This window comes from Dreissena polymorpha, chromosome 1 (assembly GCF_020536995.1).
Source record: "Dreissena polymorpha isolate Duluth1 chromosome 1, UMN_Dpol_1.0, whole genome shotgun sequence".
NCBI classification, from domain to species: Eukaryota; Metazoa; Mollusca; class Bivalvia; order Myida; family Dreissenidae; genus Dreissena; species Dreissena polymorpha.
Genome location: NC_068355.1, coordinates 179,234,503 through 179,252,052, shown reverse-complemented (window position 1 = coordinate 179,252,052; position 17,550 = coordinate 179,234,503). Strand labels below are relative to the sequence as shown.

Here is a 17,550-nt window from a genome sequence, read left to right as displayed (position 1 = left end):
TGGCTTGTCACAACAGGACAGGATGACTTCCAGAAGCTGGAGTTGTTCTCCATCCAGGCATTCTACCAGCCCAGGGGGACTTCACAGGCAGAGCACCATAGTTGATAATGATTGGAGTGGAAAGCCTGGCAATGAGGTAATGTGCTTTTTGACCCAGTGCGTCCAACATTTATTAGGTTTTTTTCCGACTTTCAGCTTAAACAACATTTATAAACAAGCAAATTCATTGAATTGATATCCCTTGCCAGATAAACTTTATTTATGGATCGGTGCAGATCCCTTGATATACAGTATAATCATTAAGTGCAGGGTAATAATGAACAGGTAGCAATTAAGTGTAGGGTAATTGTTTTTATAAATTGCAATTTTCCTCATTGATATCTATAACACCCATGCAGTTTCTTGATGAAATGTTGTATCGTATCTGGCATATAGCCCTGAAAAGTTCCAGCATACAAAAACAACAAAGAGCAATAACTCTTATTTAAGAAAGTGAAGGGTTATGGTTCTTTAGCATGGCACTTCTCCTCAATAATTTGAATTCATCCATGAATTTTCATGTTGAAATCTTCAAGGTATCTGAGATATAGCTCTAAAAAGTTTCATCATACAAAGGATAACAACTTTATTAAAGAAAGTGCAGGGTTATGGTTCTTGAGCATGGCACTTGTCCTAATTGATATCTATAGACCCATGAAGTTTCATGGTAATATCTTATATAGGTTCTGATATAGCCCTAAAAAGTTTTGTGACAGACGGACTTAAAGACTGACTGACTGACAGATATACTGACGGACGGACAAGGCCAAGTCTATATTCCTCCGCCTTTGGCAGGGGATAACAACTGAACATTCAAACAGGACATCTTTATTACCCTTGGCCTTGACATTATGATCAGACATGTCCATTTTCTAGCAATCTGACAATTGCAGTGACAAGCTGATTTACTATGAACTTGACATTATAGGAAGACATGACCATTTGCATAGTTACTTGACATAATGAAAATACTGTGTTATTTTCCGACAGCTGGGCATATAAGAATATAATGTGGAGACATGATCATTTCCCATCAGCTTGACAATGTGGTGACATGACAATTTTATAACTAACTAGAAATGGCACGGCAGCGGCCAACGCCTATCCCCACGCCGCATGTTTGACATAGGGGCGCACCAGGGTTGGTAATGGGGCCATGCATAGTTGAGATTGACGGTATTTTCATAAGAGATGTTCAGTATCAATTTGAAGTAAATCGGTGTGGAAATGAAGAAGTAAATGTAAAATAACCTAAACAAATGAGTGAAAATCTCTGACCTGGCCCCACCCCAACTCCCATAACTTTTGACCCAGGGGTCACATCAAAATTCCAAATAGTGCACTGTCACACATATGCTCATGGCTTCCATGTGTGTAAGTTTCAAGGTTCTAGTGCTAATAGTGTAGGAGGAGAATGTGGCCAGGACGGACGGACAGATGGCGGAGATAACCACATAATAGATTTCCAAAATCTAAACGCGGACCATAAGGTCAAGGTCACAGGGGTAAAAAAAAATATGCGCATTGAAAGGTCTTGTCCAGATACACAAGTACCAAATATGAAAGCAATGTCTGAAGGGACACAGACGTTATGAGCTTTTTTTTAATCACGGTTGCAGATTTCGAAACCTGAACACGGACCCTAAGTTCAAAAATTGTATGTGCATGGAAAGGTGTTGTCCAGATACACATGCGTACCAAATATGAAATCAATATCTGAAGGGACACAGTAGGTATGAGCCTTTTTCAAATTGCAGTCTCAGATTTCAAAACCTGAACGCTGACCTCTAGTTCAAGGTCAAGGTCACAGTGGTCAAAATGTGTATGCGCATGGAAAGGTGTTGTCCGGATACACATGCATACTAAATATGAAAGCAATATCTGAAGGGTCCCACATAAGTTATGAGTCTTTTTCGAATCATGGTCGCAGATTTCTGAACATGAATGCTGACCTCAAGTTCAAGGTCACAGGGGTCAACATTTTCATGCGCATGGAAAGTTGTTGTCCAAATACACATGCATACTAAATATGAAAGCAATATCTGAAGGGACACAGTAGTTATGAGCCTTTTTTGAATCGCGGTTCCAAGAAAATCTCTGACCCAGCCCCACCCCAACCCCCATTACTTTTGACCCAGAGGTCAGATCGAAATTCCAAATAGTGCACAGTCGCACATATGCTCATAGCTTAGTCCATGTGTGTAAATTTCAAGGTTCTAGTGCTAATAGTGTAGGAGGAGATAGTGGCCAGGATGGACGGACGGACAGACGGCAGAGATAACCACATAATCCCCACTTTTTCTCCAAAAAGCGTGGGTATAATTAGAAAATTAACCCATTTATGCCTAGTGGACTCTCCAATCCTTCTAAATTGGATTAATGTATTTCCAAAATGAGGGATGTCTAATATATTTATTTCTAAATTTAGAATAGTTCTTACAGAAATTTCTTTAAACAAAGAGCGCAGACCCAGATGAGACCCCGAATCATGCGGCGTCTCATCTGGGTCAGCGCTGTTTGCAAAGGCCTTTTTTCTAGACGCTAGGCATAAATGGGTTAAGAACTGTTTACCACTGGCTCGTCATAAATTGAAAACATGATAGGTATAACATGGCATTCAACTAGACACATCAGATGAAAATGCCTGATCTGGTCATTCTACTAGAACTTTGATACTAGCTTTCTAAAACATGTTGCATATTAAACATGCTATCATAAGACAAATGTTGGAACTATGCATGAAGAAACAAGGGCTGCTTGTAAAACATGCATACCCCCATATGGGCTGTCAGCTATAGTGGCAGCCATTGTGTGAAAACTTTTTTGTCACTTTGACCTTGATCTTTGACCTAGTGACCTGAAAATCAATAGGAGTCATCTGCCAGTCATGATCAATGTACCTATGAAGTTTCATGATCCTAGGCTCAATTATTATTGAGTTATTATCAGGAAACCATTTTACTGTTTCGAGTCACTGTTACCTTGGCCTTTGACCTGTTGACCTGAAAATTAATAGAGGTCATCTGCCAGTCATGATCAATGTACCTATGAAGTTTAATGATCCTAGGCGTAAGCGTTCTTGAGTTATCATCCGGAAACCATTTTACTATTTCAAGTCATTGTAACCCTGACCTTTGACCTAGTGACCTGAAATTCAATAGAGGTCATCTGCCAGTCATGATCAGTGTTCTTATGAAGTTTCATGATCCTAGGCGTAAGCATTCTTGAGTTATCATCCGGAAACCATTTAACTGTTTCAAGTCACTGTGACCTTTGACCTATGAAGTTTCATGATCCTAGGAATAAGCGTTCTTGAGTTATTATCCAGAAAACATTTTACTATTTCAGGTCACAGTGACCTTGACCTTTCAACTAAGAATCAATAGGGGTCATCTGCGAATCATGATCCATGCACCTATGAAGTTTCATGACCCTAGGCATAAAACGTTCTTGAGTTATCATCCGGAAACCATTTTACTATTTCCAGTCACCGTGACCTTGACCTTTGACCTAGTGACCTGAAAATCAATAGTGGTCATCTGCCAGTCATTATCAATGTACCTTAGAATGAAGTTTCATGATCCTAGGCATAAGAATTCTTGAGTTATCATCCGGAAACCATTTTACTGTTTCGATTCACTGTGACCTTGACCTTTGACCTAGTGACCTGAAAATCAATAGGGGTCATCTGCCAGTCATGATCAATGTACCTATGAAGTTTCATGATGCTAGGCCTAAGCATCCTTGAGTTATCATCCGGAAACCATTTTTCTATTTTGTAACTATGAAGTTTCATGATCCTAGGCTTAAACGTTCTTGATTTATCATCCGGAAACCATCTGGTGGGCGGACCGACGGACGGACTGACCGACATGTGCAAAACAATGTACCCCCTCTTCTTCGAAGGGGGGCATAAAAATAAAATACATCTATAGTGTAATTATTTAATTATATGGAAATTCATTTGACTTAAATTAAAAAAATATTTGCTTAAAATTTAATATTATTTCGATGCACTAGTTAAGGATTGCATTATCTTTAAAAAAAATCAAGATCTCTTGTTTGGAGTGGTAAAAGTTTACAAATCAATCATAACAATGTAGGAAAAAAAAATTTCAGAAGCATATCCTTAACCCATTTATACCTAGTGGACTCTCCTATCCTTCTAAATTGGATCAATCTATTTCCAAAATTAGGGATGTCTAGTATCCCGTCTGTAGATCTGCCGTGGAATCATATGGAATTCTATGGAAATCGTTAGATGGAATTCCGTGGAGTATTGGCACTAACTTTCCATCCGATTCCATGCAATCAATGGAAAAGTGAAAAAAAATAGAAGGGGGACTTGATATGGGATGGAATTCCATAAAATGCCGTGGAATTCCATAGAATTCCGTGGAATTCCATAGAATGCCGTGGAATTCCATAGAATGCCGTGGAATTCCATAGAAAGCCGTGGAATTCCATAGAACGCCGTGGAATTCCATAGAACGCCGTGGATTTCCATAGAATGCCGTGGAATTCCATAGAATGCCGTGGAATTCCGTGAAAAGCTATGGAATTTAATAACAAGAGTGCCAAACTGTCACAAGATACGCCCGTTTTAAGGCTTTGGACAACTTGATAACTTTACCATGACCCATATTTTAACTTGACCTTCATAATCATCTAGACACCACTTCTGACCAAAGTTGGTGAAGATTTGATGAAAACTACTAAAATTAGAAAGCGGACATCATGCTTAATGCTTGAAATGCACTAAGTGACCTCGTGACCTAGTTTTTAACCTGGCATGACCCATATTTGAACTTGACCTACATGTAGATATTGTCTAGACACAACTTCTGACCAAATTTGGTGAAGATCGGATGAAAACTATTTGAATTAGAGAGCGGAAACTGCTGTGGACACCGCCCACCTGCCCGCCCGCTGCCAAGGTGAAACTATAATACGTCCCGTTTTTTTAAAACGGGCGTATAAAAATTGATTTTAGGTTGATGACAATGATAAACAGTTGCCTTTCTATAGTACCCATGCACAGTGAAAAACTCATGTACCTGTGGAAATCATGATTAGATTGAAGGAAAAATGAAACTTACCAATAAACATGTTGTTAAAAATAACTCGTTTCAAAAATCGCGAAAAAAATAAACCCGATGAAAATATCGCAAAATAAAACTGGATAAAAATATTGCATAAAAATATTGCATGTGTTAATCGGTTGCATGTCTCCAATCAGACCTGACTGATATATAATCTATATACTACCTCTGACCAAGTTTGGTGAATTCAACTTGAACTAGAGCTTTGTCACTGAATGTGACTTATACCCCCATACCACTTTGACGCAGGATAAAAAGTTGTTTAAAAGTTTCGGATGAATACAATTTGAATTAGAGTCCGGACAAAGTGGCGCCGTTGAAAATGCACTAATTGACCCTATGACCTAGTTCTTGACCCGACATGACCCATATTCGAACTTGACCTAGATATCAACTAGATGCAACTACTGACCAAGTTTGGTAAAGATCGGATGAATACAATTTGAATAAGAGTCCGGACAAAGTGGCGCTGTTGAAAATGGACTAATTGACCCTATGACCTAGTTTTTTACCTGGCATGACCCATATTCGAACTTGGCCTAGATATCAACTAGATGCAACTACTGACCAAGTTTGGTGAAGATAAGATTTATACAATTTGAATTAGAGTCCGGACAAAGTAAAATGCACTAATTGACCCTTTGACCTAGTTTTTGACCCAGCATGACCCATATTCGGACTTGACCTAGATATCAACTAGATGCAACTACTGACCAAGTTTGGTGAAGATTGGATGAATACAATTTGAATTAGAGTCCAGACAAAGTGGCGCCGTTGAAAATGCACTAATTGACCCTATGACCTAGTTTTTGACCCGGCATGACCCATATTCGAACTTGGCCTATATATCAACTAGATGCAACTGCTGACCAAGTTTGGTGAAGATCGGATGAATACAATCAACTACTGACCAAGTTTGGTAAAGATCGGATGAATACAATTTGAATAAGAGTCCGGACAAAGTGGCGCTGTTGAAAATGGACTAATTGACCCTATGACCTAGTTTTTTACCTGGCATGACCCATATTCGAACTTGGCCTAGATATCAACTAGATGCAACTACTGACCAAGTTTGGTGAAGATAAGATTTATACAATTTGAATTAGAGTCCGGACAAAGTAAAATGCACTAATTGACCCTTTGACCTAGTTTTTGACCCAGCATGACCCATATTCGGACTTGACCTAGATATCAACTAGATGCAACTACTGACCAAGTTTGGTGAAGATTGGATGAATACAATTTGAATTAGAGTCCAGACAAAGTGGCGCCGTTGAAAATGCACTAATTGACCCTATGACCTAGTTTTTGACCCGGCATGACCCATATTCGAACTTGGCCTATATATCAACTAGATGCAACTGCTGACCAAGTTTGGTGAAGATCGGATGAATACAATTTGAAATAGAGTCTGGACAAAGTGGCCCCTTTGAAAATGCACTTATTGACCCTATGACCTAGTTTTTGACCCGGCATGACCCATATTCGAACTTGGCCTGAATATCAACTAGATGCAACTGCTGACCAAGTTTGGTGAAGATCGGATGAATACAATTTGAATTAGAGTCCGGACAAAGTGATGCCTTCCGCCCGCCGCCCGCCAAGGGGTTTCACATAATACGTCCCGTATTTTATACGGGCGTATAAAAAGCTGGAATAAAATAGAAAAAAACAGATTATAGATCAAAGGCATTTTATTGATTTTGAAAAACAAATGTGAATGTAACTAAAGGTTTCATCATAGAAGTTAAACAAGAACAAGATCTGGCATCAATCATTAACCACACACATGCAGTCACAGTACATATTCAAAAATGAGTGGTTTTACATTTTCATAAAGTACCAACTCTCTTAACCACAAGCATGCATGCACACATTCAAAAACACATCCATAAACATGCACGCATATACAGGTGAGAAAAGAAAAACTTATAAAAGGCACAATATAAAACATTGAAGTAGAATTTTACATTTCTCTTATGACAAGTATACTTTCTTTCTCACATATGTTCATAAACACACAGAATTACATGCACACACACATCACGCACAATTGTTCTAGAGTTTTTTCTCATATATTTTAACGTTCAACAACTGTTCCTTATTAATTCTAGAACACTTTCAGTATGATAACAGAAGTTCAGTTCTAGTTGATGTGTTCCAGTACAATTCTAGAAAAGTTCCGAAGGTTAACTTCAAATATTTAAGTCTGAAACCAACTTTCTAGAAAACGAATTCCCATGCAGAGAGCCAGTATTCAAGTACTGAGCATAGTTAATAATAATACATAACAAATTAACAACTGTTGTAAATTTGTTATTTATTATACTATGCTCAGTACTGTTGAACACGGACTTAATTCAATTATCCAAGTTTCAAATTCCTAAATTAAAAAAACAACAAATAAATTAAGACAAAAAACAAACACAAAATACAATTCACAAAATAAATAACTGGTCTTTTTTATACAAGAAGTAACCAAAATAAAACATGTCACCAGCCACAGACTGCCAGGCTTAACACAGAGGCTAAAAATGTTTGTCCAAGTCTTCCACTGCCATTTTCCTTTTCTTCTGAGAATATTGAACACCAGTCACTGCCTCCGGGTCCTTTTTGGTATGAGGTACATTGTATACTGCTCACATGTACTCTACAGAATTAAAAATCATAAAAATGTCTAAAGCAAAGAGTTATTTACATTCAAACTATAACGAGAGATTGCAAAGCAATATGGTCCCCTACCTGTTAAACTTCACTATTTTAAGTTTGTTAAATATATTTGTTGCCATAGCAACCAGAATTCTTGCATTATAAACAACATGAAATGACGTGCAAAATGTCCTTATTGTCATCTGTTCATGTTTCAAGTTTCATGAAAAAATACTTAGAACTTTTAAAGTTATCCCAGGATCCAGAAAAGTGTAAATGACTTAGACTAATATATTGAATTCCAAAAAGACAAAATACTTTCAGGTGGTTAACATTAAATAATTTATCTAGCCCAGGGCATGACAATATTTACCATGAATTTGTGGCCCTGTAAGTCCTCTAGGTAAATGCGCTTAAAGAGCCGCTTTGCTGTTGGATTATTTCCCTGCCAAACTCTGCAGTATCTTCCATCAACTGGTCAATGGTAATTAAAGCACATAATGAAAATGTATAGGGAACGTAATTCATGAATTGTTTTAAATATTAAGTTGTTAAATGGTCTTTAGAAAGAGAACTAAAAACGAAGTGAATACATCGTAAAGCACTAAGCATAACTTAATTTGTTGGTATGATTAGTACAAATTTATTATTGCTATAATTAGAATGATGTGTTATTCTATTGGTATGAAAATGCACACTCAGATACCTAAAAACCAATTCCATTGGTTTAATTTTTTATTTACAAGCAAATACGTTGAATTGATATCCCCCGCCAACAAGCTTCTGGACACATAAGTATTATATTTGACACTCAAACAAGCATTTTTTAAAGATACAAAGGGCCATAACCCCGTTTTTAACAGATGGTGTACAATTCCATTTGGCGTGCATCATCCTCTTATCCATATATATACTCGAACCAGGTTTCAATGAAATCCGCCAAAGCACTTCCAGGAGATGGCCTTGGACACACAAAAAGCATTTTTTCAAGATACAAAGGGCCATAACTCTGTTATTAACTAATGGTGTACAATGCCATTTGGCATGCATCATCCTCTTATCAATATACATACTCATACCAAGTTTCAGTGAAATCTGCCAAAGCACTTCCAAGATATGACTACGGACGGATGGAAAGACGGACAGACGGAAGGATGAAAGGACGAACAGACAACGCCAAAATAATATCCCTCCGCCTATGGCGGGGGATTGTAATAAAGATTAACACCATTAATGAGCATTGAGTGCTCAACATGCACAGTAAAAAACTTCCTTAGCCTGCAGTTCCATAACCTTGCATGATAAAATTCCGATACTACATTCAACGTTATTAATTTCTCCACATAGGTCTTATTACTTCCTTTTTCAACCTGCAAACTCCACTAAGTGAAAATTTGGGTGACAGCTGCTTTTAAACTAATATTTGCCATACTAAAACCTCAAATATCACATAAAAAGGTCTACAATAATGTCATAAGAAGATTAAATTTAAAGGAATATTTAGAAATAATAAAAATCACAAACCTTCAGTTGTTGTTCTATTCCTAGACAGACTGCTCAAACACTGTATGCATCTCTCTTTAGCAATATTTCATGTCACTTTCCAAATGATATAAATACATAAGTATTTTAAGAAAGTGTTTTTAATGGAAAAACTAATGACTCTTCTGTTTGTTAAATGTCTTTAACTTTATTTTAACAAGTTAAACCAGTACATTGTCCACCATGTTTCATGTTTCAATCCAACAGGTAAACTTTCTGTATTTGAATTCAGCCAATTAAAAAAGGCTGTTATATCTTATAACCAATAGATTTGCAGCAAACATACCCAACATCTGATGTACAACACATGCTTGGCTTATCAGATAGATTGTTATTTGACAACCTGGACTGGCTGAGTTTGATATTGAGAAAAAACAGTGTGCATACCACTTGGACAGGGTTAAGGAATTTAAACTTGTAGAAATTGCTTTGAAAGTAACAACTACTCCTACTTCTGCAGAACTACTACTTTAATTACTACAGCATCAACAACACCACCACCAACAACAACAACAACAATAACAGCAGCAACAACAGCAGCAGCAACAACAACAGCACCAACAGCAGCAGCAACAACTGCTACTACAGCAACAACTGCTACTACTGCTACTTCTATTGCTACTACTATTGCTACAGAAACTGTTAATGCTACTACTTCTACTACTACTACTACCACCACAACCTCTACTGATATAAAAAACACTACTGCTACTACATCAATTACTACAACAACAACACCTACTACAACAACAACAACTACTACTTCTAATACAGCTACTACAACTACTACTACTACTGCTGCTGCTGCTGTCGCTACTATGAAGTCTTTTTGGCTATTTAGTGTAAGGTGTTCTATATGTGTTCTTATTCCCCATAAGAACTTTTGTAGAACTTACTGGTTCTTAAAGCGTTCTAGATGTGTTCTAGAACTACATTTTAAAACATTTTTAGAAATTTTTAACCATATTTTGTCCTTGAAATGTTCTAAAAAGGTTCTTGAAATTATTGGAACAGTTTCAGTCCTAAGCCATTTTCCACAAATGTTCTGGATTTATTCTAAACAAACTGTTTTGGAACAATTCCAGAACATACGTTTTAGAACACAAATATGGAACAGTTCCAGAACTGTTCCAATTTCTAGAACAAATTTATAATTATCTTTATTGCATTTTCTTTTAAATACAAAATACATGATGCAAATAATTTCATACATGTATTAAACTACAAATACATTTCAGACAACCAGCGAAAATTTTCTAAGTTATTTTCCATTGATTTCCATCCAAGAAAATGTATAAGTTATTTTCCATAACGATTTCCGTTGAAAAAAATGGCTAAGTCCAACTTTCCATGGTGTTTTCCATACATTCCGTGGAAATGCATGGAATTTTAGTCAAGATTCCGTGGAATTCCATAACAGCTTCAGATGGAAAATTGGCAAGTGGATGGAATTCCATCAAATTCCATGGATTTCCATCGATTTCCGTAGAATTCCATAATATTTTCTATGGAATTCCATAGAAAAGTGCTAATGACTATGGCAGATCTACAGACGGGATATTTTTTTCTATTTTTTTAGAATATTTCGTATAGAAATACCTTTAAGCAAAAGACGCAGACCTCATCTGGGTCTACGCTGTTTGCCAAAGCCTTTTTTCTAGACGCTAGGCATAAATGGGTTAAACAGTAGCATAAATACACTTGAAGACAATTTAACCTTGCCAGAGGTTAATGTTCGCAAACTGCGGAGGAAGCAAGAATGAAAACCGGTATAATCTGTGTAATCAACAGAAATGTATCCCCAGGAGAATCTGTAGGCCTGATAACTGGCATGATATACATGCCAAGAGACCAGGCGGATCCAAGACTAGCTTAGTTCTACTGGTATATTTTGATGGTTTAACACTTTACCACTTAGATACTTTCATACACTTGTAGTCCCTTAGAAAGTTAAATTCAATTAAAGTGATATTATGGGCATCTAACAGTATATAGGTGTCTATTGCAACCTTTGTTTATTTTTGGTGTTTTCACTTCATAAACACTTATTTGTTAATGCAGCATCAACATACTAAAACAATATCCCGGAGAGAGAAAAATAATCCATTTGAATATCAACCTTACTTTCGTTTTGACAACTGACGACAGAAATGATTGATGTAAGATGTGAGTCTAAATGTAGTTTTCATGCAGATTTGTTCATAAGACACAAAGACACAATTTTGTTTTATGGATCATTTCAGCTTAGAGGACAGGGCGAGTCATGTAAAATATCGAAAATAATATATATTTTTTATAAACAACTGGTAGCAAGGTAAGTTGTAGATAATTGGTCAGTTACCACATTTTAACTAATTCTTTTGGACTGTTAATTCTTTTCAGCTCAATTAAACAGTGAAAAATGCCCATAATATCACTTTAAAGATCTTTTTCACTAGATTCAAGTTTTCAAGGCTTCATCTCCAACCCTTACATACTGATGAGCAGCAAACAGCATAAAACCTGAACAGGCTGAGAGTTACTCACAGGCTGTTCTGGTTTCATGCTGTTTGCACAAAGTTGTTTTCACTTTGCTTCTGAGAGGGAAATGGTTAATGCTAGAACCAAACACAACCACTTATAATAGTTTTCCTGTGTATTTAGAAGTATATGAGGTAGCATTAGTGTGTACCCTGAGTGTGTACACAGAGTGTGTACCCGGAGTGTGTACCCGGAGTGTGTACCCTGAATGTGTACCCGGAGTGTGTACCCTGAGTGTGTACCCTGAGTGTGTACCCGGAGTGTGTAACCTGAGTGTGTACCCGGAGTGTGTACCCAGAGTGTGTACCCGGAGTGTGTACCCTGAGTGTGTACCCTGAGTGTGTACCCGGAGTGTGTACCCGGATTGTGCCCCACGTGTGCCCCAACACTCCTACCTGACTAAATTACTTGAATTTATAATTACAGCTGCAAAATTGTCCAAGTTTGGTTTGGTCTTGTGCTGTGGGGGGAAGTTGGAGTACCCATAGATAACCCCACCTTTCCTGTATGGTGACCACATGCTTCCAGAAAGAGGATTAAAACCAAGTGGTCTAGATGAAAATTGCCTGTACTTTTTACTGTGCTTACAGCCCAAAATACTCTAGATCCTGCTGGGCGCAATATATAATGACAACCACATGCATGCAACACATAAGGTTAAAAGGTTTTTAACCTGTGTGTCTTTGATTAGCCACGTCCTCAAAAATTTCTTTCATATTCGTACTTTTCTAAACTTAGATAACATTCTTCATGAGAAATTTACACAAAATGTGTTGTTTTATTCTGGAAGAACAAACTTGGGAAGTTCAGTATGTGACCTGTTTTAAATGCCACATTAAATTCTATGGAATACAGAAATATTGGTTTTAGAGCTCCATCAAAATGAAAATGTGAAATTTCCTGTGTGGGTGCCTCAAATTTTCAGTTTTTCAGAAGCAGCCTGCTGCCATGGTAACTGATTTATTATCAGCTGTGGGTAAAAATGTAAAGATCTGGTAGCTGTTCCCAGTTAAAGCACTGGCACATGAAGTTTGTTACTACTTCAGCTTCTTTTTTTTAGCATATGGAACATTTCTTTGCTTTACACAAACTGTATGTTTGACTGCATCCCGGCACTGTTCTTATTTAATTATCAATACCAAGGAAACATAAACTAAAATTTTGATTTAATGCAACATGAACAAACTACTTGCTGAATTTTTTTAAATGAAAGTAAATCATAACTAGAGCTTTGTCACACACATGACGTATACCCCCACGTGCCGCATTGACACAGACTATTTAGCATGTTGTCTGCAGAAAACAAGAGAATCTAATTTATGGTGATTTTTAAGACTTATAATGCCCTTATCATTTATGGCCATTTTGACCTTTGAACTCTTGAATTCTTTCGCATGACACGCCCTCAAATGACTGTGAACAAAATTAATGTAGGAGTCATTTTAAAAATCTCACGATAAATGACATAGTTATGGCCGGACAAGCTCATTAAAGGCCATTTTTGACTTTTGAACTCCAAGTGTAACCTTGACCTTGGAGATATCGATGTAATTCTTTCGCATGACACAACGTCCAATAATGGTAAACAAATGTGCCAAATGATTTTAAAATTAAACAATGAACAACATAGTTATGGCCTGGACAAGATCATTTAGGGCCATTTTTTACCTTTGAACTCAAAGTGTGACCTTGAACTTGGAGATATCGACGTAATTCTTTTGCACGTCCCACCTTTCAATGATGGTGAACAAATGTGCAAAATGATTTTAAAATCTCACAATGAACGACATAGTTATGGCCCGGACAAGCTCATTTATGGCCTTTTTTTACCTTTAAACTTAAAGTGTGACCTTGACCTTGGAGATATTGACGTAATTCTTTTGCTCGACACACCGTCCAATAATGATGAACAAATGTGCCAAATGATTTTAAAATGTCACAATGAATGACTTAGTTACGGCCAGGACAAGCTCATTTATGGCCATTTTTTATCTTTGAACTCAAAGTGTGACCTTGAACTTGGAGATATCGACCTAATTTTTTCACGCGACACACTGTTCAATGATGGTGAACAAATGTGCCAAATAATTTTAAAGTCTGACAATAATCGACAAAGTTATGGCCCGGACAAGCATTGGACCTTTGAACTCAAAGTGTGACCTTGACCTTGGAGATATCGATGTTATTCTTTCACACGACACACCGTCCAATCATAGTGAACAAATGTACCAAGTCATTTTAAAATCTAACGATAAATGACATAGTTATGGTCTGGTCAAACTTTCGGTTTAAAATGCACTAAGTGACCCTGTGACCTAGTTTTTGACCCAGCATGACCCATATTTAAACTTGACCTAGACATCATCTAGATACAACTTCTGACCAAGTTTGGTGAAGATCAGATGAAATTTTTGGGAAAGACAGACCGACAGACAAAGTGACTCCTATATAGCACCCATTACCAGTAATGGGGGTATAATTACAATGCATTTGTATGCATGGTAAATTACTGAAGTCGTAGACCATGCTCCTTTATTGTTAATATTGACACAATATTGATACTTACCTAAACCATGGGAAGAAAGAGATAACGATTGGGCTTGACACAAATACAGTGTCAGCTTTTTACAGAAGCCGCATAACAAAACAAGAGGGTCTTAAAGGCCCAAAGTCGCTCACCTGAGGTACAAAGGAACTGGCATGTTCTGTTCTGTTCAGATGTCATAAGAACAAATTTTCTGACCAAGTTTCATGAAGAGTGAACTATTAATGTAAAATGTAAAAACAAAAGTGCTAACAAGGTCTTAATATAGCCATAAACGGATAAATTTCCTGCCCCTGGTGGCCATGTTTTTCAACAGACCGGAACCATTTTCTAATCTCATCCAAGATATCATTAAAACAAATGTTCTTACCAAGTTTCATGATGGTTGGACAATACATGTGACCAGAGCTCCAGATAAAAATTTTGTCAAATTGTTATTTACTCCCTATTTCGAAAATTAATTCTTATTTTACCCCCTATTTATAAAATTAATTCTAATCACTATATTACCAAATAATTTTTATGCTTTGTTTTTGACACATCAACAATCCAACATTTTGGTTTATAGTCTTGGAAAAGCCTGGCTTTATTTTCCGTTTCTTGCTTTCCCATAATTGGACAGCTTTTTCTGGCTCAAAAGACCCCACATCTATCTTGCTCATCTTGCTTTTTTTGCCTTCCACGCTTCGATACACCGCTTCGGTCGGCCCTTTTGATTTTTTATTTAAAACAGTCACTGACACTTCGGCTTAGGTCATAATGGCATTTTGGTTGCCGTTAAAGTCATATCAAAAATATTTATTTAACATTTAATTTTAATGACATTTTGAATAGGTATATATAGGTATATTGTATATTACTTGTGTATAAAAATTTCGATAAGTGTAATTAAAAAGGTACAATAAACAGTAATGACTCGCCTGTAATTCCAGGAGAACAGAATCGAGACTGTTTGGCCTTTCGACCGTTCTTAAGTGTGGCCCTTCCTCACAGCAAAGTGACGTTGACTTAAAGTTGTAAGTTTTCATTGAGCGCCTCGACGAGTCAGAACCGGGATGAAATGTTTACCATATATAATTTGCTACTGGAAGTTTTACGCACGTTCCAAAATGTCGAATTCGTGTTTTATTTTTTCAATGCATAACTTTACGCAAAGATTTTAAATCTAAATCGTTATTTAAGAAATTTTATTCGTTTTTACGCCTTTAAACCATGGTTCAAACAGAAATCTCAAACCTAAATTCAAGCACTTTTCAAGGACTTTTCAAGGCCAAATTTTCATTTTAAAGGCCGAGAACCGTCATTTGTTTCCATTATAAAATGCAGGTTCAACAGAACATGGATATCCATTTGCCTGGATTGGTCTTTCTTGTTTAAACTTTCACCAAAAGACACCGAGTACGGTCCATTTATAGAACTATCAAGTAAAGTTTTGAAATGTTCAGCTAGCCCCAAAAACGGCCACACATGCTGTCTTGCGGTCTCCGCAAGAAAATTTCTTTGCAATGGTACTGTCATGGAACACAACCTGAAATAACTTTGTAATGTTTTAATGGAATTAAAGGATTGATGTGTGCAAACGGTATGCAATACCCACAATACTTCCACTTTCAACATATCATTTTTTGTAACAAATTTGTCTATGGATTTCTGCGAGTTTGATACTGCATGCTGCTGATGGTTGCGAAGGTCCTGGAATTTGAATATCTTCTATCTGCACACACTATGAGGCTGTGCCTTCCTGGTTCGACACAAATGGGCTGTTGCTGTTTACCCTTCTCAAAATGAAATACACTTTTTAACAAAATACGCTTTAAAAAGTGTATTTTTTCTGCATTTTTACCGAAAAGTGTATTATTTTTGCTTTTTTTTCATAATTAAGTGCACTAAAGTGCATTTTTTCTGTATTTTCATTATCTTTAAGTGTATTTTACTGTACTTTAAGTGTATCTTCTGTAGACAAAGTGCATCTTTTTATGCAATAAGTGCATTTTTTCAATGAAGTGCATTTTTTGTGCATATTAGTGTATCTTCTGATTTGCAAAAAAAATATTCTTTCTGTACAAGTGTAGTTTTAGTGCATCTTCATAAAAAAGAGCAACACTATAGCAAATAACTGAAGTTAAAGGACAGAGATATAGTTTAATAGGAGGATTGTACTGAATTCTTTTTTATCTTCACATAATGTTTATGGTCTTATTACAATTTGTCTGCTCATAAAATATGTGAATCAGTAGAGCAGCTTTTAAAGGGAAAAGTACAACTAAATCAGGCTGTGGGTAAATAATTAAAAATATTGAAAGTGTCAAAAAAATTATGTGGGCTTGCCAGAATCAATTTTATCTTCACAACATAAAAAACAAGTATTTGAACTTTCTTACACTGATATTTAACCCCAATTCAATTAATGTCTACCACATTGACTATTAACATACATTTTAAAAGACAATTTAAATAATATTTATAATATTATATTTATTTCCTAACACCATTCAGTATGTTATATTGAAATATTCACAATTAAACATAATATGCTAAGTGTGCTGTGTATTATTCAATAAATATCAGATTAGATCAGGATCAGATAAGAGATCAATTAGCATCATAAACAGTAATCCCTATCAGTGCTCCATCTAGCCAAAACAAAGGGGTGTTTATAGAATTTTGATTGGTTCTGGGACCATCTATTTGAAAACAAACCACTTTTGATTGGTTGGAGCACAGCAAGTTATTTGGAGCACAGGAAGTTATTTTTGTAAACAATTTGGTTTCAGCAACTTAAATTGAGCTAAATTTTTAGGTATAATTCAGCAACATTAATTCTAGTGTCAAATGTCTTGAAATTCTTTCAGCACATGAACTATTGTGTGATGAAAACAATGTGTATTTACTACAATGTGTAAATCAACAATAAGTTTGTTGCAATGAAGATTCAAAGTGGGTGGTTAAAGTGATCAACAACGGCTCTAGGAGAAGTGCCCCCCCGGAGAACTGCCCCCCCAAAGATTTTTCACTGGGCGGAGAACTGCCCCCTCGCTGTTTTTTTATAGGGCGGAGAACTGCCCCCCTGCTGATTAATAAGGGGCGGAGAACTGCCCCCCTGTCAGAATTGATGACCCGGAGAAGTGCCCCCTAATTAAAGAAATTTCGCGG

At 36.6% G+C, this 17,550-nt stretch overlaps 1 protein-coding gene and 1 long non-coding RNA gene across 7 annotated transcripts in view; both read right to left on the bottom strand.

Annotated features, from left to right (window-relative positions):
• LOC127863446 (uncharacterized) overlaps positions 1-17,550 on the bottom strand; it is a 453,451-nt gene that overhangs the window by 261,241 nt on the left and 174,660 nt on the right. The gene's annotated exons all lie outside the window — the stretch shown is intronic.
• LOC127863692 (uncharacterized) lies at positions 5,127-6,042 on the bottom strand. Its single transcript, XR_008041152.1, has 2 exons — positions 5,944-6,042; positions 5,127-5,485 (listed from the first exon to the last, which is right to left on the bottom strand). It is a non-coding gene; the product is annotated as an uncharacterized LOC127863692 (long non-coding RNA).